The 27,084-nt window shown below is 46.8% G+C and overlaps 1 protein-coding gene across 4 annotated transcripts in view; it reads right to left on the bottom strand.

Moving 5' to 3' along the window:
• The window catches only part of ABTB3 (ankyrin repeat and BTB domain containing 3), a 162,213-nt gene that overhangs the window by 127,728 nt on the left and 7,401 nt on the right, over positions 1–27,084 (bottom strand). Inside the window, exon 1 of one of the 4 annotated variants that reach the window (XM_084523939.1) lies at positions 6,693–6,762. The exons of the other annotated variants lie outside the window; for them this stretch is intronic. The gene's annotated coding sequence lies outside the window, so the exon portion shown is untranslated. Of the gene's footprint in view, positions 1–6,692; positions 6,763–27,084 lie in introns of those variants that run through there. 4 annotated transcript variants of the gene reach the window in all.

Raw genomic sequence — 27,084 nt, 5'->3', positions numbered from 1 at the left:
GAGCTGGCCCTGCTGGGGCGAAACACCGACACTGGCGATGTGGTGCCAGGAGCCAACGCGGCTGGAGCAGCTGGTGCTCTGCCAGGACACGGACACAGATGCTGACAGTGCTATTTGTGGAGGATCCGGCACCATTTTTTCCCCCCGTTATTGTTTAAAGTGCTTCTACAAATATTTAAACTCCTGCAGCCAGCCTTCAGAAGTCCTGGTGATGAGCGTGATACAGAGGTTTTTACAGCAAAGGAAGGAAAAACAAATGAGATCAGTGATCTTCTTCGCTCCAACCTTTCCCTCACGCCATGCTCAGCACGGCCAGCACACACAAATTCAGCACACGTGAGGCTGGGAGACCTACTGCAACAAGTTTTCTCTACTCCTGCCCTAGACGAGTATTTCCAAGCAGCCTCTGAGCCCGGTGACACGCGGGGCACTTATTTTCTCCTACAGCAGATAGCGCTGGGGAAGCCACCCCTTAAAACACTGTACTTAAGCACAGATGATGTGGAGCAACTACTAACCTGCACAGCGTTATAATGGGAGAACTACTCGAGCTTTTCGGTACAGTTTCATAAAGGACCCAGCTCTTCCTGCCTTCACACACTAATTGCACTGAAATCGCACCCGGTGAGCCCATGCATTTTTGATTAGGTCCGGGCCTTCCGAACACACGGCTGTTGCACGTGGTGGTATCAGCCAGAACCATCAATTATTAACGTCGCCAACTAAACTTCTGCTGAGTAATTTCAGGTTGGCGGCACGTTACTTGGCTGAGGTGAAGCTGGCTTCGCGTGTCCCTCCCTTTATCATTAATATTCCTCCTGGCTTGCTTACAGCACCAAAGCGCCAGCAAGGGTCACGGCTCAGTTTGAGATGGTGCCCCTAGGGAGGACGTGGTGCCTCAAACGCCACTGTTGGGTTTTTTTCCTTAGCAAATGCCTCCTCTTGGGTCATGTCTAATCTCATCGCTAATTATCACTTTTTGTTAAGGCCAAGGAACGTATCTGGTAGTCATCTTTATTACACAACGATTAATAAAGAGGCGAGAACCTGTGTCATTAAACAAAGCGAGGCTGCGACAGGCCTGCTTTGCTGCAGGTCCTTCTCACCGTGCGAGCAGCACCCTGCAAGAGCGATTATAAACCAGGCACACGTAATGGGATGCATGCCAGGCAGCCCTGTGTGGGTAGGAGGGGTGTTACCCGCAAGTTATTGCGCAGGCAACGAGGAGGAGAGTCATCGAGCTCCAATTTTCAGCTTTCCCACACTTTTCATTAGGGGACAGCGGGGTTTTAAGCGGTCAACCCATTGGCTAAATTCCTCCCCAGGTGCATCAGGGTTTGTTCCAGGCCAGCCCGCAACTGAATGCATTCTGAGATTTTGGGAATAAATGTATAGCAGAGGCGCAAAATGTTTCTCCCCAGCATTAATGTTATTAATGCTCATTTTATTAGCATTCCCCAAGATGAAATTCTCCCCATGGAAGGTGCGAACCATAAATCTTTAGCTGTCAGCCTGCACGGCAGCTGGTGGAGCTGAGCATGGCAGGCATCTGTTTACCAGGGATGTTTCCTGACGGCCAGACAGCATTACAGCGAGGCTCTCGCACCTAGCTGGTGAGAGAAATGGAGATTTTGAACCAAGGAACAAAGCAGGGGTTGTATGCAGACCAACGTTTGCTAATGTTTATAGAGCAAAGCTGTACATACCTGCTCATCGTGGCTGTGCCTCCCCCTAAACACACTCTTTAGGACAAAATCAGTCAGTGTTAGCAGGCACGGCTGAGCACGGTACAGAAGCAGCACCTGATGAACTGTTCGGTGAACCAAACTCAGTGAAATTTGCACAGAAATCACCTTCCTTGACCAAAATCCCCCCCATCACAAGGCCTACATGTGATTTGTGTCCAAACTCAACCAAAGTGGTGATAGGAACCACCTTAGCTTGGCTGACACCAGTCCCCTAGCCTGGACAGCCCTCAGCCAGCCTGGGTATATTTTAATGCCAATTTACCTAAACCGGCCTGAAGTCCTGCTATGGGTTAAGAGGGACAGAATTTGGGGAAGGCCCAGCTCCTGTCCTGCACCCAGGTGATCCCACTGACCTGTGCAGAATCCCCTCTGATGAGCACAGGTTGGGCAACTCGCACCATGAGCTAGTGCCAGGTTTTGCACAAAGATGCAACACGTTCATGGGCTCCCAGCCAAAACAAAATCAGCATTTCAGGGAGAGGAAAGCCAGGTGACAGCGGAGAGCACAGGGGAGGCCAGGACTGCCAGGGGACGTGGCAATGGGAAGGTGTCTAACTGGAAGCATGAGGCAGAGGGAAGGAGGGCTCGGTGGGGAGCCAGCACGGCAGAAAACACACAGCCAAGAGAAAGTGGTAACTGAAGGCCCACGCTGTACAGATTTGGCTCCTGACCCTGAAACGCGGCACATTTCCAAGTCGCTCCTGGAGCAGCGGATGGAAGAAGGGAGGGAAAAGGGTCTGAGGCAATCACAGGGAAGGAGAAGTGAGAAAAGTGAGCTGAGGAGATGCAAGTACAACCGGCTTCATTTTCAAACACAATCATGCAATCACAGAGTCTCCCCCCTCGGGAATTTGGTGAAAAGCCACCCCGAGTCTGCTCGCGTGGTTTATGAGGTCACCAGAATCCCCAGCACAATTACATCCTTCTGGCGAAGCTACTCATTATTTTAACACACCACATCTTCTTTTCTTTTGGCTCACAAGTACCAGTCTTTTAAAAGGCCCAGAAGCGTGCTGGCACTTTTGAGGACCAAAGGGAGGAAGAAAGGAAGAAAGAAAAGGAGAGAAGGAAGCTCATCCACCTAATGGGCTTGTCGCCAGAACATATGTTGCAACACAGGACCCAGCTTTTGCCCTGATACATGACTATTCTTACTCTGATTTCTTTGGAGTACCGTGATGTAAAAGTGCAGATGATTTACCTTGCAGTGTTAAACTGTATATGGAGGCTCTCCTCTTCCCACTGTTGAAGGGGAAGACCTGCTGCTTCTGCAGCCAAAGGCCTTTTTTCCACTGGTTCTGAACTAAAGGCGCTGAACAGGTATGGCATTGGGTACCCAGGGCAGCAGCAAGAAAGACCTTCATGGTCATATATGAGAGCCTCAGTCAGGATCGCAATAAAAGCCTTCAAGACAGAAAAAAAGAAAGCAGTAGAGGCAAGAAGGAACATATGGTTCAAAGCATCACCACTGCTTTAAAGAGAAGGGTTAAATTTGAGCACATTATGAGCTCACCCTGCAAAAACCTTATCCTGAGGTTTTTACTCAAGCAAATGCCTATGGATTTCATCTAAGTGCAAGCTTCATGACCTGGCCAAAAGACAGCTTATGAAGAGATTACAAGGTTTGATTCGAAAGCGTATCAGCAGCAGCATGGGTTGAGCTTACTTAATTTAGGAAAACAGAAGCAAGTCTGCCTCCACAAGACTGAAAGACTAGAAAGGCTGAAATGCAAAACCTACATAGGAAAATGTACTGCAACTGGAAAGGACAGGAAGAAAATGGAGAAATCATTTACGGTTCCTTCGGATATGTGCAATTATTTTCCACTATTGCCAAAGGGCTGTGAAACCACCGGAGGGGGAAGCCAGCCAGATAAGCGTGGCAAAACCATGCTTTGAATGAAGGGCATGTATGTGTGCCACACAAGCTGCAGGAGAACGACACGTCTCCTAAGCTGTTGCTTCAGTCTCAGATAGCTATTTACCACTGCTAAACCCAGTACAATACCTGGCTTCCCCCAAAAGAGGATGGGGGTGGAGGGGCTGGGAGGTGGATTTCTTTATCACGGCTAAGGGGAAAAAGGAAAGCTAGATTGGCAGCGACAACAAAATGCTGCACAAAAATAGACAAATCCCTACTTTAAAAAAAATAATAAAATTGGTGTGCTTTGCTCATGGCCACAGAAAGCCCTGCACTCAGCATATTTATGCTCTGCGTGTTAGTTTTCCACATTACGATGACTGCCAGCGCCTTCCAGGGCTCTGAAAACCTAAACTCTCACTGGAATCCAACTTCTGCTGATCTACATTTCCATCATCTAACTTCTGTGACCCTACCCTGGTACCAGTGACTGAACCACTCTGAAACAGGATTATATCATTTCTAGCACGAGCAATGTGTATAAACATTGGACTTGATTTCCAGAGCAGTGCAGCCAAAACCACTTAGCCCTGCTTTCAAACAGCAACAACTGGAAATAGAATGTGTTATTTTGTTTTGTTTTAATAATGCTTTTAAGTTCATGACACAATTTATTAAATTTACCTCTACACACATACAAATGTTTATTTCCTGCATCTCTACACGAGAACATCAGGGATGCTTATGTCTACCTGTACTTGCACTTTTAGAATGCTTGCAGTACCCTGGTCATCTCATACAACAGCCGATTTGTACCAAATAACAAAAAAATAAAAATAAAAAATAGATTAAAAAAAAAAAAAAACAGCCTTATCTTTCACTAAAAAAAAAAAAAAAACCATGTTTGTAATTAGATTTCAACCATAATGTCTTGTTGAATATAAACCTGAATAAAATGTATATTTTGGAAGTCAAGTATCATCTAGCTCCTGCAGTAGTTCATGATCTCATGGCTGCCCCTAGTTCTACAAGGAGGAAGAGTCTGCCAACAGGCACAGCATGCTCTGGAGAGACAAGAGCTCTGGAGTTCATCTGACTCATTGCCTGGCTCCTGCCAAGCCACGTCCTCTCCGCATGCCCACAACCAACACTCCAGGAGCCCCGAGAAGCTGCCTGCAGAGCGGCATGTGCTGCTGGTTCTTCGTACCTGGGCCCTTTTCTCCTAACCTCTGGTTGACTTTTCCAACGAGACGTGGCTATGCTCATCTCCAGAGCCATCACATTTCACCTCAGGATGGAGACAGCAGTTGGTTGCGCAGCTTCTGCTCTTGCACTATTTTGGTAACCTTGATGGGACGCTTATCTACCAAGCAGAGAGGGCACTATATATGGGAGCATCTACCAATGCATTCAAGTCTTCCAGCCCATAGCAAGCAATCTGATCCCCACCCCACAGCACCAGAAGACAGTAAAAGCAACTCCTGTTACAACAGCTGACAGACTAAAGCAGAAGTAACAGCACACCAGGCAATGGGATCCCCAGCAGGTGCTCTCCCCTGCCAGCTGCTGCACGAGGGGCTGGAATGTTTCCCCAGCCCTGATGCACTGCCGGTGAGAAAATACCTCCTGTCACCCTAAAGAATGAAGCACACAGCACAGCTTTGGATGTCAAGCTAAAATATTTTGTTTCAGAATGGACATTAGGTCCCATCCTGCTCCTCATGCAAGCAACCCTGTGCAATCCCAAGGCACACGGTGCAAGGCAGGTCCAAAGAAGTCAGTAAGAGCTTCTCCAGGGACATAGCCAGGAGCTGGCCTGGACCATAAGCACCCAGGAATGCTGTCCTGGAATAGGATGACCACTCGCTGGTCAGTGTGCTTGATCCTGGATAGCCACAAAACTCAATATACACAGGCAGCCTTCTGCAAGTAGGTGAAATGTGCTCAGCATATTTATTTTGACAAGTGCAGTTTGGTGTCAGTTACTGATAACAGGCAGGTAAATGTAATATATATAGCTTGTTAGGTAAAAATCCTTCAGATCCCCTCTTAGTAAGTTTTTCCTGCAAAGTAGATGGAGGCTAATTTTCGCTTCATGTGGGAATTATAAAGGCGTGCAGATTAACACCGTTACTCTTATTTTCTTGGAAAACCTGCCATTTCTCCTAAGCTGAATTAAACCCTAGGCTCTGGGTTTTAGAAGATGGTGCTGCTCAGCACTGTGAAAACAGTAAGACCGTGTGCGTATGGCTGTGCAGCATCCACTGCCCTGCTGGAGCTAAGTAAATTATAACCTTCACTTCTTCCAGAGGAACAGTCCCAGCTGCAGAGAAATGATTCTTTCAAAATGCCAATATAAAATGATACAGTCAAGCCTGCCTGATCTCATTCCCTGAAAAGAGATTTTCTCTCGGGATGCAATCTGGTTCGAGTGGAGGGAGTTATCTGCGCGCTGCATCAGAGCAAGGGAGGATACGGCTGTTAGCAGCGGTCCGAACCTCTCGCGGAGAGCATGCCTCAATATATGTAGAAACACACACGCGGTAATTGAAAATGAACAGAGTCACCCCAAGTGCTGTTCTGTGACCCTGAAGGGCTCCCTGAATGATGTGCTCACTCACCACATTTCAGCTGGTGCCGCTGCAGCGAGCTCCGAGGGCAGGACCTAAGCTCAGGGCTGGGGGAGCATCCCACCACAGGCAACAGAAAGTGTTATTGCCAGTACACATCATTTGAGCCCTGAGGAATTCTAGGTGGTTGCTGCATCACCACAATGTCCTGCAAGATGTGGTCCCCAAGCCAGGTCTGTGTGGCTCAGGCCACAGAAGGGGGTCTCACCTCCTCGCCACTCATGTACGCGCATGCATTAGATGGCTTTTTGAGTCAAGAGCCTCCTTCCAGTTTGCTCTCACAAAAGCACGAGGATAATTGCAAAACAACAAAGCAACAGCCTCACAGCCTTTTACTAACACCTCCACTGACATAAAACATTTTGCAATATCACAGGGGAGAGGGAAAAGCCCACACGATCAGCCAGAGCTCCAAGGGACCAGGCTGCATGAGTGAAGCTAGCACAAACCCACCTGTTCAGCGAGCGTAAGAAGATAAATGCTGCCAAATCAGAAGCCTGCAGACTCTGTTAAAGTATGTTTTGCTTGAACTACCCTGCTGGAAATGGCTAACTGGGCTAACTCGTCTCCAAGAACTCATTCATTACTTAACCTTCACCAGCTGTGAGCTCGCAGAGGTGGGGACGTGACCTTTACAGGATGCAAGCACAGAGGAACGAGTGAAGTGGTACAAAAAATTTGTAGGTACAAATTACCAGCAAAGGCACCTGAAATTTAAGGTAGTGTGAGAAGAGAATAGCGAATGGTTGCTCCCAGCCTGGACACAACCTTCAAATGCCACATCTTCTGGTCTTAACCCTTGTCTTAATGCTGCTGATGAGCAGAGAGGTCCTTTTATTTTTTTTTTTTGCCCTGTGACTATAGCAGGGAAACAGAGGTGAAGCCTCCCTTGTCAGGCCATTCGTGCAGTGCAGGCAGCAAGAATTACCCCATGCCAGCAGTGCTAATGGGCTGAGAGCAGGCTGTTAGGGCTGGGAGCCACCCAAGCACCAAAGCAATGGATCAGCAGGCTGCTCCCACAGGCGAGAAAGGAGAAATCCTGCACCATTTCCCCTCGCGCTTTCCCAGAGCCTCTGAAAAATGCTATTAAACGAAGAAAAATACCATTGCCAAAGTGATTTCAGCTTTAAGCTGCTTGCATGACAGACAAAGGTACAATGCGTTTAAGTGTGACTCCCAGCCACAGCTAGTTCCCACCGGCACATCCCAACACCGAGGAAGAAAGAAATTCGGGGCCTTTCTCGTTCCCCCCAGTACAAACCAGCTTATGTTACCCCAGCTCGCAGGAACGCTAGGCAGGCCCACTTAAAAATGCATTATTTGCTCTTGGACATACTCTCTTGTAGTCCTGGAAGGCAAGGAACATTTGCTTTCTGCAACACATCAAGCTGAATACTCACATGTGATTAGCTCGTTACGCGAGGTATCCTCAGGCTTTCTCTACTCCTCTGCATTTTAATAATCTCTTTTTAATTTCTGGCTGGTAGTACTTCCACCCCAAGTGTATTAGTATTTCCACACACCTATGCTAATTCCAACACCACAAGCAGATGCTACCCTTTCAGTCTCCCCGCTGCAGCGATGTGACCAGCATGCCCGATTTGCCAGCTCCAGGTCACCGGGAGCTGCACGACGTCCCCCTGCTTCACCCAGGCCACTTGCTAATGCACAGCAAACTTGACAGAGACACCATCGATATTCTTTCACACCAGCCACGTATCAAGGCATTTTTCAGAGCTTCAACACCGAGCTGCTCAAAGCACGTAACCAATCCATTAGTGCCATATGAAAACTGATTTTTTTAATCTTATTTTTCTGCAGAATGGAAATATCATAATGCCAAGCTTGAAATAAAATCATGATTTGTAGTCTAATTTTTTAAGTATGGGAGCATTTTCCAGATTTTGCTTTAAGCCTCTGTTGGTGTCTGCAATTCCTTAAAGCATTCTTATACATCACCATATGAAAATAAACTGCATTTATCCCCCGCAGAGTCAATCTGTGCACCAATAATAAACACCCTAAGCCTGCCTCTTTTAATATGTGAAACGCTGACCTCAGATGTGTATGTAAGGTTGCCACTGACTTTAATGAAGACAGAAAAGCATATTTAAGGGCAAAATTTGGAATACAGTCTGGTTTTCCTCAATATTTCATATAACCACTCCATCGGGTTCCTCGGGGCCTTTTTACCCAGGCCTCTGTAATGAGCTTTTGTGAGCTACACCTCAAGTAAGCCCCTTTTCCCCTTGACTTCAAATTTCAGAAACCTTAATTTAACTGAGAATATAAACAGAAACTCCAGAGACCATTTTTAATACCGTGTACTCTTTTGATGCTGCTTCGTAACACGCTACCCCTTGACAGATTTGGCTCGTATGTTTGCTGTAGCAAGCTGCAAACAGCCCCAGCTGGGCACTCAGCTCCCACAGGGCAGTCACATAGGAAAAGGCCCTGGGCACGTGCCAAAATCCAGGGTAAAGGACGGATTTAGGGCAGCAGCATGTGAAGAAGACTTAAAAACCTTCAGCTCGGGTGGAGAACAGGGCAGGTACCCACGCCACCAGCCCAGCTCACTGGATGGGGCTCACCCACTGGGTGAGCATCGCTCGAGGATCTTGCCACCAGCCGGCAGGCGTTGACGGGTGTGATTCTTATGATATGGAAATTACCTCATAGGTGCTGGATTTCGAAAAAAAAAATAGTAATAAAGCAAGCAAACTAAAATATTCAGCCTTATTAAGTGATGTCACTTTCTAAACGAGGCTTCTCCAAAAGCAGCACTGCTAGATTTACATTTTTTCATAAACCAAATCCACATTAAACCTTACTGAGTCTAATTCCACCACTGTGCTGAATGATCCATTTACAAATTAAGCCCAGGCATGAACCACGGGTAATTAATACGATCCAGAGCTTCCTCTCGAAGGCGTTACAGCTTGGGCTCAGCCTGGGGATGGTCAGCACAGAGATCCCAGCTGGGGGTGGCAGCCTCCCCTCCCCAAAACACTCCCCTCCTTTTGTAACTGGGGAATTGCAGAGCTTCAGCAGCTCAGGGGGGATGGCAAGGAGGCAAGTTCAGTCCCTCCCAGCAGCAGGGACCGAGGGAAGCGTGTCCCACATCCCAGGCACGGGTTCAGCTCCCAGGCACAGGGGCAGTGCTTGCTTTAGGAGGGATTTCAGGTTTTGCACATGCCTGCTGCTGAGGAAGCATTTCTATTGTGCGGAGGGGTGGGACGGTGACTAAGAGCCCTTCATAACCCTGGCCTGGCTTTGCACTGCCTCCCTCTTCTCTGGGTTGAAGGCTAACTAGATATAAACTAGGTTTCATTACACTGTAAATCATGACAGCGATGTCACAGAAAAAGAAATCTCCACAGTAGTTTCCACGAGGCACATACAAATTCAGGTAGCACAAGCATTTTCAATTCAAATGCTTCTGCTCTGCCCTCACCAGGACAACTCTCCCCAGGGACAAGCTCTGCTATAGCCCTGCCCGTGACTGATAGCAGAAGAGCAAACACCGTGCTACCCCCCTTCCAGGTGTTCAGCCAGATGGTTACCTGAAAATAAAAAGCAAACAGTATGCTAAACTCCACCATCTTTTTCCAAAACACTTGCAAGCTCTGCACCTGATTTCGCACTCGTCCTGTGAGAGGCAGCTTGTTTGAAGGGCTGACATTCCTGGAATGGTTTGGAAGCATGCAGGTTGTTATCCGTGGCACCGGTTGCACGGATTAAAAATAGCAGCTGGTAACACCATGCAACACTTCTGTCCAGCTCTCAAAAACCAGAAGTGACAGGTAAGGTGAGAGAAGATGAGAAAAGTGCAGCAGGTACAACACAGGATTTCACATCTTATTTCATTAGGAAGGCCAAATCCTAGTGCAAATACTAGGAACCACCTGAATGCTGCAAGGCGCTGCCCACTGAATCCAAGGAGGACGTCGCCTCAAACACCCCCTCTATAAAGGGGCTTCCACTAAAGCCATGAGACTCAACAGGCTCCTAAGCTGCTGCCCTGTTAAGCTGTGGATAAATTATCGCACCAACAGGGCCGGTAACTGGTAGGTATTAAATGAGTTGAGCCCCTTGTTTAGACCGCTAAAAGCACACAGCTACACTGCCTCGATGCGGTGCTGAGAAAATAAACTTCCAGCACCAAACACCTGACTTCTGGCTTCAGGGTAGCAACAAAAGCAAGCCATGCAAAGAAGGACGAGTTATGCAAATAGCAATTTAACTCTGTTAAGCAAGTGAGCACACCAGCTCTCCCAACAAGGACACTGCAAAACCATAGGAAAGACCTCACCTGGCATTTGACAGCCCGCTGGACTGAACAGCAGCTGTGCCAGGGTGGCGCTGGGTCCCCAAATCTCATCCCACCCCTCAATAATGACTTCTCAGGCTAGCCTTCGGCTCATCATTTAGTCTGCTTTCCTGAGCTTTTCCATCTATAAAATGGGAATAATCACATTTAATTTCCTTGCAGAGCTGTTATTAGGGTAAATTAGCTAATGTTTGTACACTGCTTTGAAAAACGTAGGAGTGCTCTCTCTCTCCTCTCTCACTCTCTCTATATAAATATATGATGTCCTATTATCATAACCATCTGTGCCAGTGGGAAATTTTAATTGCTGAGCTAGCTCTTGGGAAAGACCTACCATTCTATAATATATAGGTCAGAGGACTTGGTGAACTGTGAAGGTAACGATAACACGTTTCAACGGGGAATGCGATGAGACATGAGGTAATGCTAAATTTGGTGCTAACAGGAAAGTGTTTACTAAAAATCTAGAAGAAAAGAGAAATCTTGGTGTCCCTTCCATATGAACTGAGTACTAAGGAAGGTGCTTTCAATCTCTATTCAGGAAAACAAACTTATCTTCAATTAAGAAACATGAGAAAACAGTGACCTGCATTTCAAAATGCAAAGGACAGCATATCCTAAAGGCTAACCTGGAAGAACTACATGTGAAAGTAATTCCACTGCTAGAGAGAAACAAGTGGGTCAAAATAAATGGCTCCTCTGATTCTTGGCATGAAACGAGCTTATTCCTTAAATGAGAAAAGAAATGAGAGAGGAAACAGAAGTTATGAAGTCTGAATATACGCTGGAGGTAAAATATTATAAGGCATGAAGTTAAGGGGACAAACAGTAAGGTTTTGATTTGCTTTGAGCTTGAAAGAGTAATGGGAAACAAGTATATGTTTTTATAAATATAACCAAGGAAAATACAGAGGAGAGAATGGGTCTATTGTTGAACGAGGCAGGGGATCACATAACAAGAATCCAGACGGATGAAGCACTCAGTAGTCATTTCTCTGCGTGTTCTGTACAAAGCACACAGAAGTAATTAGGCAGGAGATAAAACTCATGATCTAGATAAGCCTGGAAAAAAAATGAAGAAGAAAAGAATGGGAAAGTATATCCATTTAATCAATGTGCCAGAATCTTTCCATAGCAAACATCCACTGAAATCAATGGACTTAAACAAGGGATAAATTTAGCCTGCATTTTATAACTCAGTAAGACCAAATGACACGCACAGAAAGGATCTAAAGAAACCAAATATACACAGAGACCATAAAACTGCTGTTGAGCAGTCTTGTAGCTCATACGGAACTAGCAAGACACCAGGAGTCTGGAGAAAAACAGTTGGTGGCAGAGAGGTACAACATCGGGATGCGGCAAGATGTAGAGCTAGGAAATTCCAATCAACTGTTTTATTAGAAGAAATAAAGCACACAACATAAAGCAGCATGACGAGAAAAAAGAGGTGCGATAAAGAATGATTCTGCCCAAAGAAACCTCGATGCCTCCCAAACATGTCTTGGAGGGAAGGAATTCTAGAGTAATTAAACAGCCTTTTCTGTAGGATTACAAACCTGCATGAAAGAGTATGATTTCAAGAACAGCCCCACCAAAACAGAGAAAATGGGCAAGTCCTAGGTCATAGCACACTCATCTCCCTGGTATGAATCTGGAGAGCAGTCACTGGCCACCACAGATTAGCTCAGCAGAGCTGGAAGCCAAGGCTGGGCCAGCCTTGGACCCATTCCCTACACAGCGTGAACTAATGCTCTTAGGAAAGGTGCTAACTTAGCATGCAGGGATAATGACCTTCTCGGCTTGTCTTGGAAAGCAAAGCTGCACGGCGTGCCCCTGCACCCTACCGCTCACAACAGGGGAGGGCAGTAAATAGATCACTGCTGGACTGAGGAGCCACTTGTGAGGACTGATTTGGATGAACTCAAAAGCAAATTCAGGCGCCGACTCTCTCTGTTGGAAATCAGTGTCACTAATGGGAACGTGCCCTAAGAGTTTCACTCATCTACATGAGGCAAAGAGCACTATCTCCCGTCAGTGTGCCCACTGTGATCTTAAAAAACACATATATCAAAAACATGGGTAAACAAGCCATTTGGCACTTTTGAAAAAATGAACACAGTTTTTACAATATTTTACTTCAAAATGTTGCCTGTTTATATTGTTGGTAGAAGAAGAAATTATTACAATAACCACAACCTCTCTGCAGAACCACAGCATCTCCCACTGCTGTGACGTTACAAATGCTGTGTCACTGTTGTTTTTTTTTTTTTTTTTTTTTTTTTTTTTTTACAAAAACATCTTAAAGACCAGAAGTAGCACTTAAATTTCTTGATCACAACTACAAAAGGCACCGATCTGCATCTGATCACAGGAAAAGGGCTGATATGCATCTGCTCCAGTCCTCCACTTAGGGCTTAATAAGAAAACATATTTGGCTTTGAAGAGTGCCGAGGATGTTACCAGGCACAGCCAGTGCAGTGTGAGAGCGCAAGAGAGCCCGGCCAAGCCTGCTGCCACAGCTGTAGATCAAAAGGCCCATGGCACGGCGATTTCTGCTTCTTGGAAGAGAAGCTGTGAGTTCCTATTGTGTTTTCAGTGGCAGCTTACCTTGTCGAGACAAGAATGGGAGAACAAGTTTATTCAGGCTCACCCAGCCTGTCTGGAGTTCACGGCCCTCATGAAAATAGCTTTTTTTATTTCCCCTTCCTCTCACTGCTCAGAGGTGACGGGCATTTGCAGACAGAAGGCGGAGGGGATGGATTTCCAGGATATCTGCTTTTAACCCAGCTTTCGGCTTGTGTCCCTCCCTGTAACTGCATATGCCACTTACAGCGTGAAGGCAGCACTGCCATGAAGGTTTCTTGCCGTGTCAGTGCGAGCTGATGCATGAAACACCAGGTACGCGCCTTTCTGAGCGGCGCTCCCAGCCTTCATTTCTCAGTGACAGGTTCACCACCTAGAAGGTAAACACTGCTTCAAGGGCTTGTCGTCCCCAGTCTGCCTGTGCCAGGATTCACCACTTTTTGGCTGCCAACATGACTCTTACTGCCCGCCCACCAGGCAGAGACCAGCCCCCCCACAGCGTCCGAGCCTTGGCGGCTCCCCTCCAGCAGGACACAGCTGGGGCTGCTCAGGAAGCCTTGCAGAAAGGCGATTTCCAACTGCTGCACCAGCAACTTGGAGGATAAGCCTGCTGCCAGGTGGCTTAGGCAGAGATTATGACAAGCTGTGTGGCTCCCCGTGTTTCTTTTTAGCTGCTTTTCTCTCTTCTTGATGAGCCTCCTGCAGTTCCTCTTCCATCTCCAGAAGCAAAGGTTGAGCGTCCTTCCTGGAAAGCCAGGCTTGGAGGTGATGCCAGGTGTTGCACTAGGTGACACTGGCATTGCCACAGGCTTCCCCTTGGAAGTTACTAAGAAGTCACTGAGCAATGCTGCCAAAAGCCCAGTCCTTTGGTGGCAGTAAGGTTCAACACTGGCTGTCCTACCACAAATGTCACCAAAGGAGCCTCAGGCTGAGGGCACCATTTGCCTTTACCCTCCCCATGGGCCTTGACTTTGTCTTTGTCAAGGCTTAGGGACACCAGAAGTTTTTGTAGGTCACTAAGCTCAAAAAGCAGAGTGCTAAGAGGAAGGGTAAGTCTTTGGAAACATGGTTTTAAGAACTTTGGGCCTCTGAGAGGGCGTATCTTTCACTGAAAGGACAGGGACTTACTCAAGATGGTTACTATAGATTTCCCCTGACATCCTCTTAGCCAGTTGCACAGTATGAGGTAACCTGGCGAATGATGCAAAGCTGGCAACGACTTACAAAGCACAGGATTAAGTAGAAGAGACTAAAACACAAATCTAGGCAGTTTGTATCTCCTCCACTAGCACTGTGGTAGTGATTTGCTTCGTTCCTTACCCTCACATGCAAGTAGGATGTTAATACATGTTAAAAGTTTCAACCTAACTGGTACAGCCATGCTCAGCAGATCCAGCTTACTTGATTAAGTTTTGTGGCATCCATAAGGAAGAAACTTTTGTGGCTAATTTCTTGTCCCCAGTACAACACGAGCATCAACCCAACTGGAGTAGGAGACAGAACAGCTATTGAGAGAAAATGGAGGCAACTTGGCCATTAGAAGCCAACCTGCAGAAGCAAAAAGCTGCAAAATGCTACAGACAGATTTCACGCCATCCCATGGTGGTAGAACCAACAGCATCCAAAAAAGCAAGCTATTTGCAGCATCAGTGACACGAACTTGGAAATTAAAATACCAGAATATCAGTGCATCCACTTGGTTAGCCTGCCCATATGGCCAAGGCAATTATCTCCACTCATTTCACTTCTCACTGGAAAAAGGACAGATTTGGGAAGAAGGATGGAAAAATACTGCTTGCAAAAAGAGCAACGCTTTTTCACAATCTCTTAAAACATTTAAGTACATATTATCTTGAAAGGATATAAAACAGTATGATCATAGGCCATGCTAAACTGTGCCATCTCATAATAGAAAATCACCACCGCACAGAACCTGTACAGGGCAGATCAATCGCCCAGTGGGGTATCAGAGACATCAGAGTGTTCTGGGGCACCGCGGCACAGCGGGCACAGGCTGCTGCAGCAATTTCACAGAACTTCAGAGATTTTAAAAAATATATATAAATATGCGACTAAATGCTCCCTTTCCTGTTGCTGTTTGTGTATTGTTAAAGGGATGACCGCATTTTAGAGCACTTTACAGGTCACCTTTAAGAATTCACCATTTATTCCCACGCTTGCCTTCTATTTCCTAACCATCATTTAATGCTTGATAGGATTGTACTGTGCAGCCTGGTGTTCCCAAATTTCCTTAGCATCAGGTTATGAACAACAGCAAGATCGGCTACCCCTAATTCTCCACATCTCCCATTTTTTAAAGGCAGAGAAATCAAACTATAGGGAAAATAGCAAGGGAGAGATGGCTGTTTAAGCTTACTCAAAGTAAACATCAACTTCCAGCAGATGTCTACCCTATGGACATCACAGCAAGCACCAGAGCCCACCAGCAGCACGACAGTCCCTAATTAGTAACAAATGGAAATGAGAATGTATGGAATGGTGCTGCCTGTGCCCGTGCACAATAATTAGTAACACGCTACATCATGTGTGGTATGTGACACTGTCACTCCAGCAAACTCCCCTTCGGTGAGACAGAAGCAAAGTTAGACCAAACAAAACGTGGAGTTTTAGCTTAAGCAGTTTATTTGGAGGATGCATCGTGGTGATAATCTAAGAACATTGAAGCTGGATGTAATGTCTGAGGTGAAAACCTCAAATCAGTCCTGCTACTGCAAACAGCTTCTCTGGCTTAAATGAAACCTCACGGTCCAAATTTAGAAGTAAAACAGAAATCTCATGAAGAAGCCACTCCCCGGGAGAGTCTGGGAGTGCTGCTTTGGACATTGTTATGAAGATATCAAGTACAGATGCAGGCAGAAGGCCGTGTTACAGCATGCCTTTGAGAAACGACAGCAGAAGGGACACTGCTAAGGGTGTGTTAGGAGAGACAGCTGCTGCTACCGCTGCCAGACAAAGTCACAGCAGTGCTCCTCTTACTGCAAAGCAGTGGGGAACACTTCTACATCCCATCTCCACTGACTGAAACTTTTAAGGTTGTTTTTGCCTCCACTATTTAAACGTTGAAGGAAAAGACTGGCGTCGGGAAGCCAATTTGCTCTCAGAAATGCCTCCATTTGCGAACCCACCCTTGTTATTTTCCTGCAGCATACGCATGGGTAAAAATAGGCAAACGGCCTCGATAGCTGGTGAAGCGCTCAAACGCTGAGCAGATTTGCTGCAATCTTCCTGGGCACTGCGCAAAGCGGATCCTCCCCTCCAGACACCCGTGACAGGAGCGGGAGGACAGCCATGCAGCGGGTACTTCGGAGTCTAACTATGCTCCTCTAGGGTGACTGCACTATAAATGGGTGGAAGGGTTTTCCCTTCTTGTCCTGTTTCAGTCTCAAAATCCACCTAGCCTTTAGTTTACTGATGAGGACAAGGGAGGAGTGAAGGTGGCTTCATTCACAGGGAGGACAGCCCCCAGTCTGCCCTCACACACTACAACTGCAGCTGCAGAGACCTGTAGCTGGCCCAGCATCACCATAACAAAAAACACAGGACTATGAGACTTGAGATACAGCCACTGCTTGAGGAGGAGTGAGACAGAAGGGGAAACTTTGCTTTCCAGCCTTGCTGAGGCACACTCCCATTGCGCTCTGCCAGTGCTGGGTCATAGACGGGAGGGACTGAAAGAAGGCTTCAGAGCCCCCTCCATGAATTCAGCAAGTGCTGTTGCACAGGTGCATTATTTGCTCTTTCCTGCTTCCTTTTCTTGCAGATCACAAACTCAGCAGACATTTATGATAACTAAAGAAGCAATTACAGACAGCCCACTGAAACACTGCAATGACAGAATTACTCCAGATTTGTGGCACAGCCTAACTACTTGCTCATGATTGTATTTGCTACCAGCCTGACTCTGTTCCTGTTGAATCCATAAGGGAGCACAGCCTGCAAGGTGATGGGGCAGCACTGTGCCTCGGGTACCATCGACACTTTGCAAGCTGTGGAGGCAGATGCTGAGACAGGCTTTCAAGTATGGGCAATGCAAACTTAGCCAGATTTGTGCAAGTAACCACTGCACAGATTCCTTTGAGGCGTGCATATCAACAGCTGGCCATACTGAAAACATGATCTGTGACATTTGCTTCCTGCATTTTGAGGGGATTTTGGAAGCTATGTGTTACCCTGTTCATGAGGAACAAAAACTCAAACTGAACTCGGCCAGTCAATCAGTCCTTTTAATTTTCCATAATGCTTCTGGTTAGATGCAATTTCTTTTCCTTAAGCATGTGCACTTCCAGCTGCTCTGCCTCACAGCAGACTGCAAGCAATCAAATACAAATGCAGACATTTAAATCTCAGGCAAATTCAGATCTATAGGATGCAAAGACGCAGACCCTTATACAGACATATGCACTTTACAGCAACGTACATGATACCCTAGAAGAGAAAAATCTTTTGGGGGTTTCACTTTTTTGTTCGTTGCTTCAGAAACAGACACTGATCCTGATACCCAAGTGGCATTTTCTCAAAAGGAACAAAGTTATTCCTGGGTCTATATCTTTTTTCTTAATACATGTCTTTGCTGGAAACGTTAATAGGGATTCCAGGGATTCAGTGCATGCATGGAGGAACAGAACAGGCAATGTCCCATGTTCCCATAGCATAGCAACTGGTACTTCAATGGTGATCTGTCCTTCTTTGCCACTTTAACTATTTCCACCTCTCTGGAAACTGTTCAAGTATGTGCAACACAGCAGACAATGCACAAACCTTTCCCCAATTTCCACTGAGTTTGCACGCTTGCTTTGCAGAAGTCAGAAAACATTTTTGGCTTTATACTATTTTTACTTGAGGTCCTACAGAACAACATAAATCCCTCCTTCCTTTTCTGGAGGAGCCAACAGCGCTCGTTAAGCCTTCGAGTTCCCTCTGCTGCCATAAAAAGGTGCCGAGTTTCTGAATGCAATCAGCTGCTGTGCAAAGGCTCTGCTGTGGTCTTGGAAAGAAATCAGCACTCGTGTACCTCCCTGGCAGATCCTCCCAGGGCTGCTGAGCTGAGGCAGGAACCAGCAGTAGTGGTGAAGGTCACCTCTGAGCAGAAAGGTTTCCGGAGACCTTCTGCTTTGGCTTCAGCTCTTCGGAAACCGCCAGGCTTCGTAACTGATCGGCTGCACAGTGCAAGGACTGAAAGGAGCAGTCTGTCTCTGCAGGGAAGATCAAGAAGTCAAAGCACTTAAGGCTTCACTTCCTACTCCACTTCCAAGATACTCTCCTTGAAGACATGAAAGCTGGGCATCTGGCTACCAAAGACAGAAACGAGACACCAACTGGGACATCTCAGCTGGGCAGAGGGAAATCTCCAGCCACAGAGCTGCCTGAAACTGGGCAGCGCTTACAGACACATCAGCCTCCTGAGGCAGACTCCCAGCTAAGGGAAGTGCAGCAAACAGACCCCAGCTACACACACGGAACAAGGTTTCTACCTGGCAGGGACTACAGCTGGAGCAGGGCGTCGAGCCAGGCTGGGCATGCCAGGAGATGTGGCATTTCCATATGCGAAGGCAGTATCCACCCCTGCTTTACATCCCTTTTAGGCCGAGGCACAGCTGCACCAAGTCCAGCGAGCACAGTCTGGGATTTCCCATCCCTTCCAGCTTCCCAAGAGCCAGGGAAAGCAGCTCTCCAAGTCAGGCAGTTGATGCTACGCTCAAATGTAAGGCACCAAATTTACTGCTGCTGTAACTGGCTCCAGCTGCACCTACCTGAGGGTGCTCTCTTGCGTTAATAGCGAGGAGACTGCAAACCACAACATCCCCAGCCTAAAATACGTGCACAAGATTCGTTTGTGTGTGCTCGAGGGAGCTGGTTCTTCCCAACATTACGTTTACACATGTAAAACAGAGGCAAATTCCCAACTAGTGACAGCTTATCCAGCACCTGCAGGCACCAAGGCTGCCTGAACTGACTGCGTTGGAGAATCACACGCGTTCACCACAAGAAGGCGACCTGATGGCAACAGGCTAGGGTGTACTTGCTAGATCTGGACAGCATCCCCCTTTCGGCAGCCTTCACAAGCGGGTGGCATGCCAAAGCTGTGGCATAATAAGCACTAACATCTCGTGTCATTCGGTCATTTTGTGGTAGCTGGAGCGTGTGCGCACGGAGGGCGGCTCCATTAAATGCAGCACTCGAGACGTAAAGGACCGGTGCCGCTGAAAATTGTCTGAGGAGGGAAGCGCTACATGAAAGCTCAAATATAAAAAGATGTTTTCCTTCAACAAGCATGCTCCCGTAATAGAAACCACCGTAAAACACTGCTATTAGCAGAAGGATGTATGTATGTTTTCTAGGTCAGCTCTCAATAACTCGAGGAGGCACCAGGTCACAGACTCATTTGGGGTTTTTGTTTCATTTAAAACAAAAAACAAACAAAAACCAACCACCAACACACAGCTATCTGCACTTGACTGGAACTTTTCCATTCTTAAACCACTAGAAGATCTGCCTGGCAATATACTTGACCTAAATGGAACCAAAGTAGCTTAGCTTTTTCTCGCAATAACAATATGCATAAGGAAGATCGTCACAGCATGTCCTCATCGGATATGAGGAAGCAGAAGTTTAAGGAAAAGGTTTACAGCAAGACTAGAGGCCATGAAACCAAATTCTGATTTCATTACAAACAGCTCAGTTTTTAAGCTTGGACCTGCAGCTCCAAATCCACGGACTGGATGAGGGAGAAATCAGCAAGTATTTCCATGCTCCTCTGTAATTTGAACCCACTGAGACATATCTCAGGGCATAAATCACACAGCTCTATAAATAACATAAACTACGATTTTGTACTCTTTGGAAGAAAGCTGACGCCAAACTCATGTGGCAAATACAAGAGAAAATAAGCATGGCTTGTGGCCCAAGCATGCCAGAAGCTCTCTCTTGCTCCACAGGAGGGAACTCCACCACGAGTTGGCCATACCCTTAGGGGCTCAGGGCTACAGGTAGCCTATAATACACTAAACGTCTGTCTGCATGTAGCATCTTCAGGCAACGAGGTAAATGTTTATTAACAGAAAGTGCCACTAGCAAGGTTCCCAAGAGCTCCCATGAAAAGGTGAGCTCCACTCTCACTAAATTACCTGAGGGAATCTTCCCAGCAAGTCCGTGTGATGTGAACCCAGGACTGGGACATCTCTGACTGCCTCTCTGTGCTACAGAAAAGGAAAAGAAGTGTCCTACTTTTATATGCACACTGTCACTTCTGTGAACTGAAGTATGACCTCTCTCTGGCACAATCTTTTTAAAACGAGGCTGCTACATACATGTGAAAAAGCAAGTAACCAGCTACCAGCAAAGACTTAGTTTTGTATAAACAAATCATCCACTGCGGCAAAGAGACCAGATAAACACAGTTTTGAAAGTGCGTGGTTATGAAATGATTCAGTGCATCATTTTGGCTCTTTTGAAACCAATGAGAAGATAAAACTGAACAATTCTTTGTTTCATAATAGGAAAGAAAGAAAGCCTCTTGTAGCAGACAATTGTCACTTAAAATCTCTTCAGAAACATACCGTTCAGTTTCAAAGTGGGGACAAAGGTGCATTTTAAAGCACTTTACAAAATGTATTCCCTCCTATTCTATATCCCCACGCTTGGTAATATCTAGCAAAGAAAGCGGGACACATCTCGGAGCCCACTGATCCAAAACTAGCACAAGCTCTGCCTGTCCAAGACACCAGGATCCTTAGGGGTGCTTTTCAACCACTGTTTGGAGCCTGAGCTGCAGTTCCTATCAGCTTCCATCTTCCGTGTGTTACACGAGCATGACTGGTGAGTGAGTTTCCAAAAAACATGAATGAGCACACGAAGGCCGTTTCTCAAAATCCTTGCAAAATGGGAAGTTGCACAAAGGACGGCCACTGATAACTGCACCTCCGCGAGTGTTATGAAAACACAACAAGATCCAGGGGAGATGATACCATTTTCTCCCACGGAGGGGAAGGCTGGTGGTGATCTGAAGCTTCATCGGGCATCAGAGAAGTGACACGGGCGTTTGTTAAATGACACAAAGAGGGGAGAAAATGTTCATCAACGCAACCGAAATGCCAAGTCCTTGAATCAGTGCAAATACTTGAAGTTTGCAGGAATGCCCCTAACACGGGCCCTAGGAAGCAGAGCATTGACAGGCCTCTAACACACCGCTACCCAGTGAATGGAATGAAGAAACCAACATTTTCCCATCGTTTTCAATTAACGAGACACATTTTTATTTTTCTGCAGATGGTAGCGATGGCACAGGGTAAGGACATCAGCCCCCTCGCAGTAGGAAGGTTAAGCTCCAATGCCCTGCGCTCACTTCTAACAGAAATCGTTCGTTGCGCTAAATTCCAAGAAAGCCACAATGAATTGTGCTAGGGTATCAGTAAATGCACTAGTTACACCATTAGAGCCCATTATTTTCCCTCTAAGACATTGCACTGCTACATTATTGATGCAACAGTCCAGCGTAATGAAGCGGTGCTCGGCGTTCCTCCCGCTGAACGCTGAGCTCGCTGTGCTGTAGCACTGGTGCCAGATTTAGGGAGTTGTTTTCTTTTCCAGTAGGTCAAAAATTCCAGAAACAACATAAAAACAGCTGCGCAGAAGTTAAACACCTGTCCTTAATCAAACGCAAACGCTTTGGTTTCTATTTGATATAGTGCAAAATTGCAGCTATTTCTAAATACTCCGCTTCTGCGGTGAGTATTTTTACATCATTTGGACAGGCTATTTTCAGAAAGACATTCTAGAGAGATTAAACCAGAAGGCAGTAAATTAGCAAGCTGCTTACGTAGATACTTAACTTCCTTGATGTTAAGGAAAAAAAAAAAAAAAAAAAACAACTATATCTAGACAGTTGCCAACAGCCTCTAGTAGTGCAGAGAGAGCACACATGAAAGCCAGGGAAGTTTTGCCTTTGCCCAAACTGAAGAAGAAAGCCTACAGCAGTTATCAGACATGAGATGCCCAGAACGGTAGGTCACACAGCTTTGCAGCTCGTATTCATGGAACTACTGAAATGAATGAAGTTTTTTTTGTGTGAGCGGTACTTCAGGAAGAAGACTGTTTTCAGAGCGCCTGGTCATGCCCAGTCATCAGTGAGAGGTTTTACAGCCATAGAGGAAGGTCAGGGACGCCTGCGTGTGTTGTGCAATGCCTGGGAAGGCTGCTGAAGTGAAGCTTGGGCTAAAACATCAAATAGTACTTCCCCTGCAATACAAGAGAATATTAATATAATCTTTAGAAATAGTTTCCTTCGCTTGCATAATTCCAGTAAACTGTTTCCCAGTCACTTCCTGTGGCATTCAGCTTCACAAAGCCCCAATATGCTACTGAAAGGAGAGAGCTCATTATAATTATTTTAAATTTACTCTCTTTCAGTTTCATTTAATCTTCTCGCATCCTGGCTCTCTGCAAAAAAAAAGAAATTAAGCAGCTGATCTGCTTCTGCCTTGCCACTCGCTCTGGCATGGTTCAATCACAGCTTCTCCTGGGTGCCTTCTTGCTGGACCCAATAATGCTGCTCCGCCGGCTATCACCGTACCGAAATATTCCCCCTGGGCCTCCAGGGTTCCATTATCTCTCCTGCTGTTTGCTCGAGTCTTTTTCTTTCTGGAAATGAGGCTACTGAAACTGAACTAATTACTCCGGGCTCGGAGGATGCTTTATGCAGGTGCTGAATTGTTCTCATTTTTCCTTGTGCCACACACAGCCAATACTCCTGTGTTTACTTAAACACCTACAACTATTGCGACACGTCAGCGCAACACCAGCAGCATTACAAACCTTTGCTGGGAACGACATCAGAACCCATCCCCTGCTCCTCAAGCCATGGGCAACACCAGAAATAAAATACAAAGTCCTCATTTTCTGAGCTCCTCATCCCTTTAGTGCCATCTTTCCCCCCAAAATGGATGTTTTCCCAGGGGCTTACCCAACTCAGAGCCTACCCAGATCAAAGAAAGGCGTAAAACTCAAAGCCTAGACCCCAGCGTGCCAGCAGCACTTCTCATACCAGTCAAGGGACGCCTCGTCCCGCTGCCGGCAGCACGCAACACGCGTTGCACAAGGTGCCTGGGGCCTTGCAGCTCCTCTCAGTGGCACAGCTTCGCAGCCAGTTTCGCAGTCTGGGTGTGTTTGCAGCGCTTGCATGAGAAGAAGCTATTCCAGTTACGCTCCAAGGAGTCTCAAAGCATAGCCCTAGGTTGGGAAATCACAGCCCTCTCATCTCCAGGTGACAGAGGCGTGGGCAGCGGTGGCAGGGCCCCTTCCAGAGGAGCCGCCTGCTATCACTGCACCTCCCCAGGTTATCTGTGATAGTGGCCGACACCTGAGCATCCAGGGCCGGCCTCAAATCTTAGAAAACGCTTTGTGACTCACCAGCTCCTGCATCACCCAGGCCAGATCTGTAATTAAAGGTGTCTGTAGGACTACACCCTCCCATCTGATAACCCCGGAGTCTCTGGGGAACTGTGCTCCCAGCCAGCTCCTGGCTGTGTGTCGAGCCCTTCTCTCCCCTGGTCAGCCGAGAGGAGCAGAGCCAGCAGACATCAGCACTCCCATCTGCTCTGGTGGTTTGATCGGGCTCATCTCCACAGGTCTCCTCACAAAACCCACCGATTATCCCACGCACACACAGTTTCTGTGTGCTGAAGGGAGGTGACAGCCTACGTCCTTCCTGAAAATCAATCTGACTAGCTGTATGCTGAAGGGATAAGCTTTGGTGAGGGTATTTTCTCTTGTTTAATTTAATCTTGCCGTAGAGCCTTCAGCCACCAAAGGTGACTGCTGATGTGTGACAGCCTCACTGACTTAGCCACGTGGGCTCCCAGCTTTTGGCCGTGAGACCTTCGCTACACAAGTTCACCATCTTTTGCATTAGACAGGTGTTGATCTCACTCCCAAATTTAAACTTGTAAAACATTTGAAATTACTCCTGCTTCTAGTAACTGTGGCTCACCAGACATGTTCCTTTAAGATGGAAAGCAAGGCACAAGGCATCACAGGCTCTGATACAGGCAGGAATCTTTCATTATAAATACTTTGTGCATTGCTGGCCTCTCTTCCTGCATTCACTCTGCTTGCAAGGCTTGCACTATTCAAAGCGATTTGATACACAGATCAGTTGTTTGTGAGCTCAGAGGTATAATGAAGAAGTAGTTAACAGGTAAAGCACAACACCAAAGCACCAGCAGGTCCCTGCTACTGAGGGTCAAGTTATTTAGTTGTGTGTTTTTTTGTTTGTTTTTTTTTTTTCCCCTACGTTAAGGGAACTGCGTATTTTGAAATCCCTCCTCCTTACTGAGAGCATGCCAGATAATTAAACTGAAGCTCTTAGTCTTAAAATCTAATTTAGTTTTGAAAACATACGCTGCTGCACTATTTTTAGGATTTTTCCTATGTGGGCCAACAGAAATAGGCTAGCCAGTTAGCCCGATGGGTTATAGGCTGTTCCTAGTGGAGTTCACTTCACAGCCTTCAAGCTGAACACAGTGAATCAGTAAAACAATGGGAAAAAAATCTTTTCAAGTTAAGAATAAATATCTAAAGTAAGATACTGATGCGTTGCCAGAGCTCACCCTGGTGTTGGACAGGCATTGATGGGAGTCCTGCCCAGGTGAGAGCTGGGTCCAGCACTACATTTGGAATATCTTCCATCATTCATCACTCCATACCAAACGTGCCCGCGAGAAGTGACATAACAGCAGCGATAAAAGGATAACTAATTTGAAGTATTGAGTCTTGTCACTGAACCTAGCCCTAGCATTTTTGTTCAGCAAAATAACCTACCTACCCACACTTACAAAGAAGGATTCAGTGAAACTCATTTCTGCAAATATGCTGGCCTGCAAAAAAAATGTTCCTGTATTACAAAAGTCATCTTAGTGTCCTACACAAAGAGCATCTGAATGGTTATCGAAGGAGAGGGGCTTGCAAGTTCCCATTTCAGTTCCCCATCAGGAAACCCCACCCTTCCCTTACTCGAGGCTCCTTGTTCACTCCCCACTGCCTGACAAAATAACGTGGCTGCGTGGTGGCTCTTTCTCTTTCTCCCTTCAGCATCAGGTCCCGCTGTCAGGCCTGAGAGCAGTGCAGATAAAGGCCACGTCCCACCCTTGGCTCTGCAGCCCTGACACTCTCCACGCAGCCAAACACAATATTTTAGCAAAGGCACTGCAGTCCAGCAGTGTTTATCCAAGACTACCACGGGGCCAGTGAAATTGCAAAACCCCGTGGGGATGCAAAGCTTCCTCCGATTATTTGACAGCCTCGAACTCAAATGCGTTCACCATACCTCTGCTGCGGCCCCAGCCCCGTTCACTTCCCTCACCTGGGAGCAGTATTTCACAGCAGTGCAATTTAAAAGCAGGGTGTTTTTTTTTTTTTTTTTTTTTATTAATTTTCAAGCCTCGGATTCTCGCAGGCCCAGGTGCTACCCCACAGCACTCGAGGACAGAAATCCGGTCCTTGACGAGGCCCCTTCTGTAATCTTCTTGGGAGTTCCTGCTCTCCTGCTCACTCATGAGCCCATCCCCAGGCCTTTCCAGCTGCCTGAAGCCAGCATGCTGCTCACACGAGCGAGATCGGTGTGCGTAAGGGCTGGGGAGCAGGCTGTGAATTTGCTGACCCAGGGGTACTACCTGGCCCTCCCAGCTCAGCTGCAACGCCTCCACGGGCTCCTATCTCCTGGCGAGCATCCCGCCTCCCACACGTCCTGCAGCTCAGATCCCTCCCCAAACTTTTGCTTTCAGCTGCCGTACAACACCAGGGGGAAAAAAAATAAAGCTTCTGTCAGTCTCCCATGCTTCTACATCTGGGGATCTTTCAAAACCCACCTCATTTACTGTCAATGTTCATTACTGCCTTAAGCACAAAGGTAAGAAGAACTCAGTCATGAAGTGTTAAGTCAGTGAAGCTCCCATCAAGCAAATATTTTAGGTCAGCCAACAACAGCCAGCCACGTACTGCTATACAGATCTACACCAGGTCTGAGTGAGAGCCACCAGGATCAGAATCTGGCCCCAAAACTTTGACCAAGTAGGACACCATTTACCACGGTGCTTTCGCACCAACTCAACCAACTCTTCAAGTCCTTCCTCCCTGCCCGCTTGCGCGACTCAGTTCATCGGGACACAGCCACCTGCCCTGAGGCCAGTTCAGATGAGTGCTGTAATTCTCTTCCTGTTCCTTACTACCAGTCCAGCATGATTTAACCCTAAATCAACTGCCCTACAAGTAAAGGGCCCAGAGAAGCCCAGCTGCCAGTGTCCCAAGCACCTTCTCAGCCCCCAGGCTGGTTTGTACTTCATGTGGGATGCAAAGAGCCCTCTTACAGCACCATATTATAAGACTCCTGGATTGTTTCCAGGAACAATTACATCTGATAAAGGGTACTGCTTGTTATGAACCGTGTGGGAATCAAGAGAGAGAAGAGAATACCATCGAGATGATGGAGGCCTAGAAAACCGTCACATCTCCTGTTTCTTCAAGCTCAATTCTGACCTCAGGCAAGAAAAGAGGAAGACCACATGAACCCATCAGGAGCTACGTGTATTCATCTGAGGGCGTTTGCCCCAACGTTAACTTCTCCTTGCATTCATTTTTCTAAGTTAGGAAACCTCTCCAGCTAAGCCAGCAAAAACCAACAATAAGCCACACTGTGCAACTTCTGCACCACCCAAACCTCCACGGTAAGGGACTGTGATGATTCAAAAGCATCAGCTCAGTATAACGGGTTAAATTAAATAAAATAATCAAGACAAGTCTCCGCAGCCCTAGCGAGGTACCAGTGCAAGCGCCTGCAGCCCATCCCCTCTGCTCAGCTGATAAGCGCCCACAACAGCTCCTTGCTCTTGAACTGCTCCAAGAAACACATTCCTCACT

Source organism: Aythya ferina (assembly GCF_964211825.1).
Source record: "Aythya ferina genome assembly, chromosome: 1".
Classification (NCBI taxonomy): Eukaryota; Metazoa; Chordata; class Aves; order Anseriformes; family Anatidae; genus Aythya; species Aythya ferina.
The sequence above is the reverse complement of the archived record's forward strand: the minus strand, read 5'-3'. Positions and strand labels throughout refer to the sequence as shown.